This window comes from Diaphorina citri, unplaced genomic scaffold (assembly GCF_000475195.1).
Source record: "Diaphorina citri unplaced genomic scaffold, Diaci psyllid genome assembly version 1.1 scaffold5195, whole genome shotgun sequence".
NCBI classification, from domain to species: domain Eukaryota; kingdom Metazoa; phylum Arthropoda; class Insecta; order Hemiptera; family Psyllidae; genus Diaphorina; species Diaphorina citri.
This window is the reverse complement of record NW_007382571.1, coordinates 1-4,860: the sequence shown is the minus strand read 5'-3', so window position 1 is coordinate 4,860 and position 4,860 is coordinate 1.

The following is a 4,860-nucleotide window of genomic DNA, read 5'->3' as shown; positions in this document are numbered from 1 at the left end:
TTTTTGAATCCGTGTTACTAAAAATCACATGCTAAAAGGCTGAAAAAATACCTACTTGACTCGCAGGTTTTTATGTTTTTCGTACGTACCTACCTATCTTTTTAAACTTTTTCTTTTTTTTTGTATTTTTTTCTGTTTATTAGTCAGTTCCCGTATTTTCCATAGATTTGGAAAAAAAACGGAACAAAGGTGTGTTCCGGCGGAACATTTGATTTTTGACAAATAACGTACGGTTGGCAACCCTAGTACTTAGGTATCCTTGAGAAAAGGGTGCAAAAGTCCTACATACTGGACTCCGCACACAGAAATTTCACATCAGAAAAGTCAATATAAACCCCCTTTTATTGTAATGTAATCCTTGAGAAAAAAGGGGCGGGCAATTTTTTGGTGGAGATGTCAAAATACCCTAATATGTTATTCGTCTTGTCAGCAGGTACCTAATAATTTTATTTTTAGTGGATACACCAAAATTACCAACACTGTGTTAATAATCTTCTCAGTAGTCTCATTCATTTTATTGTTGAATTCTTTCATTAGTGGAGATGCCAAAACTCCTTACTTTTTTCGTTCCTTTAAAAATGTTGCTATACCTTTAAAACATTAAATAGGTACCTATCATGGTAAGAAAAGTGTTATGCAAGGTTGTTTCACTACTTTTGAATCAGGTTGTCAACCGGATAAACTTATAATGTAAGAGTGTACAATTTATTTGAAAACCGAAAGACAACTTTACATTTCAACGGTTAGATCGAGAATGAAAAATCCTTCTACATCTACCTGAAAACTTTCTCTGTGGCATATAATATCTCTAGTAGCGCGGTCAAACTTTCTTGACTTGGCGGGGCGGACGGCGGAGCGCTGTCGCGCTCCTTAAATCTCGGTCGGGAATTCCCCAAATATCAACCGGCCCCTACATCCCTCCCCTTCTTCATATCCATTCTCCATATCTCCGGGGAGGTCTTGTTTCTCTGGTGGATCTTCTCAAATTCTATATTATATCGTACTACAGTTGTCACTATAATATATTTTGCTACAGATGTAAACAACTTATTCAATATCTTGCTACAGTTGTGAAGTACCTATCTAAATATTATGTCTTGCTACAGATGTCACATAATATACCTATCTTGCTACAGGTGTCACTAATGTTTCCAAGCGATTTGTCTCTAAAAACTATTACTCTCAATGGTTATCAAAACAGTTCGTCTTTAAAATGGGTTTTAAAAACGATTCGTCTCAATCTGATGTTTTATTTGCAGGTAAGCAGCGCACAGGCACCATAGCGTCCGCTCTGAACAACAATCCACACCAAGAGGAAGACAGAACTCTGTCAGATAACAGCCATGCTCATTCGAATCTACCGGAACCGGTTCGAATTATCCATAAGGAACATGATTCCATTTCTGCCTTCTGTCTCAACCAGGTAAATAGCTTGTTTAATCCTGCCCGAATAGGACTGCAAAGTCCATTTAACGGTCCGTAAGGAAAAACACTTAGTTCAGAAGCTGTTGTCTGGCTACAGAGTTTACCTCTATAAGTAGATAGAAGTATGCTCATTCGAATCTACCGGAACCGGTTCGAATTATCCATAAGGAACATGATTCCATTTCTGCCTTCTGTCTCAACCAGGTAAATAGCAACCGAATAGGACTGCAAAGTCCATTTAACGGTCCGTAAGGAAAAACACTTAGTTCAGAAGCTGTTGCCTGGCTGCAGAGTTTACCTCTATAAGTAGATAGAAGTGTTATTATTTCTTTTGTTTTTGTTAAATGTTCCTTTGTTCTGTATTCTATGTAAGTATATCCTTTGAAAAAATAAAACGTCCATACGATAAAAAAAAGGAAAAGTCCAAAGCGCGGAGACGTTTGCACCGAGGGGTCTCGTCTAAGGCGATAATGATACTCTTTTACATGTTTGAACTACATAGCTAGAACTTGAAAGTCCCGAGAAACGCTAGCTTTTTTTTTTCGTACTTTTGACTGTAAAAAGCGGTCGATTCGTACATTTCTCGAAGTTCGGCCCAGGGACATTTTTGATCCTGAACACTCATCTTTTTTTTTTTTTTTTTTTTTTTTTTTAGTTCTTTTTGCAAATTTTGAAAATTTCAGTGTTCAGTCTATTTTTTATTATTTTATTTATGAACAGTTTAATTTTGCCCCATTCTGCCCTATCTTTTGCTCATTTTATTTACATACTTGATTGTACCTAATTTTTATCCCATAATACACACACCTTAAATTCCGTGACTGTTTTTCATTAATATTTAGAATCTAATTTTAGATGATGTTATTTTTCTATTATTATTTGGTTATTTATATTATTTATCCATCTTTATTATTTTATCTAGTACCTTCTGTTATCTGTTTTAGTCACCCTATTAGTTTGCCAAAATGTACATAGCTTGTTTTTAGACCCGTTTACTTGTGTGTAGTGTTTACTTTCCGTTACCCTTCACAGCTGCTTTCATCACCCTCTTCTGCTCCCCCACCTGATTTTATTCATTACGATTTGTTACTATGATTTTATGCAATTGGTTATTGATCTTCTAAAATGCTTGGACCCGAACAGTCTCAGAGCGTTCTTAGAGGTTACCAAACATGAATTTGTAGACCAATGGTGGATTTCACCTACGACTTAATGAGAGATTTTAACTAATGGGAGAATTTTCAATGATGAAAAAAGGAGTTTTTAATGATCCGCACAACAGTTTTTTAAAAATTGTAGACCAATGGTGGATTTCACCTACGACTTAATGAGAGATTTTAACTAATGGGAGAATTTTCAATGATGAAAAAAGGAGTTTTTATTCCGAACAACAGTTTTTAAAAACTTCTCCTTTTTGGAGCACTAAAAACTCTTATTTTGGTCATTAAAAACATTCTCCCATTAGTTAAATCTCTCATTAAGTCGGTGAAATCTACCAATATGGTGGATCAAAGATTAGTAATTTTCGTAGTTGCTGTAGATATCAATCGCTTCAGGTTCAGGCACCCCCCGCCCTTCCTGTATTATAGCACATCTTATGTTTACCTTCTGTTTTATTTTTTGTTTTCCATGTTGCTTTATTTGTTTTGTAGTTTTACAATTTCAATAAAAACGAAAATAATAATAATAATAAGTTTATTTTTTCCCTTAAAAACCTGAATCCCCACAAATTTTTTGTTCTTAACAAATATTAACATTTGAACTTCAAAATCATTTACGTAGCTGACCATCTTGGAATGGGATTGCAAGTCTAGTGTCGGGGGTCTTACAAAGGTTCCTGGTTCAATTCCAGAAATGGTTGGTTTCTTTCGATACAATAGTTCTACTATTTGTGTATTATTTTATCTAGTACCTTCTGTTATCTGTTTTAGTCACCCTATTAGTTTGCCAAAATGTACATAGCTTGTTTTTAGACCCGTTTACTCGTGTGTAGTGTTTACTTTCCGTTACCCTTCACAGCTGCTTTCATCACCCTCTTCTGCTCCCCCACCTGATTTTATTCATTATGATTTGTTACTATGATTTTATGCAATTGGTTATTGATCTTCTAGAATGCTTGGACCCGAACAGTCTCAGAGCGTTCTTAGAGGTTACCAAACATGAATTTGTAGACCAAAGGTGGATTTCACCTACGACTTAATGAGAGATTTTAACTAATGAGAGAATTTTCAATGATGAAAAAAGGAGTTTTTAATGATCCGAACAACAGTTTTTAAAAACTTCTCTTTTTTGGAGCACTAAAAACTCTTATTTTGGTCATTAAAAACATTCTCCCATTAGTTAAATCTCTCATTATGTCGTTGGTGAAATTTACCAATATGGTGGATCAAAGATTAGTAATTTTAGTAGTTGCTGTAGATATCAATCGCTTCAGGTTCAGGCACCCCCGCCCTTCGTGTATTATAGCACATCTTATGTTTACCTACCGTTTTATTTGTTGTTTTCCATGTTGCTTATTATGAATAAATAGATTTAAGATAATCAAAAAATATATAAATTTTTATATTATGATAAGGTACTCTCCATAGCTTATAAAATGAAATTAAGAAATAATTGTGTGAGATTAAGGTGGTGGTACTCAGACTCAAGCTCGATTGTTATGTAAGCAGATTAAATAATAAATAGTTCTGTGGCTTTCAACTTTAACATAGCAACGAGTGTCCATGATAAAGTAAGTCTAATTAAGATAAAATACACTGCGCCAATCAATTAGATTATTAGAGGAACGCTCCTATTTTTTTTTTTTTTTTTTTTTTTTTTTTTAATAATTAGATTTTTTAAGGAACGTCCCTATTTTTTTTTTTTTTTTTTTTATTTATTTATTTTTTTTTTTTTTCTCAAGTTGCTTTTCTTTCGGTTCGGTTAATTTTTTTTTTTGGTAAAACCATTATTAATGTTCTTTGCTGTAAAGTTTAAAACTTACTCCACAAGACAGTATACCTACTTACCCTGTGAGTAAAAAAGGAAAAACGAAAAACAAGGATAGGGCAAAAAACAGACGCTTTTTAAAAAGTTCCGGTCCAGATTTTTTTCTAATTTTTACCAGTAGGAAAGTAATGTTCTGTGTTCTTTTCTAAAGCACCTGGTTCAAAAATGGTGTAAAAATATTGAGGAGAAAAAAAGTTACGTTAACATTTATCTCCAAAAACATGCATTTTCAGCATAAAACTGATCCTTGTTTTTGATTTTTCTTTTTTTACTCACAGGGTATCAGGGTAAGTAGGTATTGTGGAATAAGTTTCAAACTTTGCAGCAAAGAATATTAATAATGGTTTTACCGAAAAAAAATTGAACACTGAACAGCAGTTTGAGAAAAACCAAAAAATAGGAGCGTTCCCCTAATTGCTTGGCGCAGTGTAGTTTAAAACTCGATTG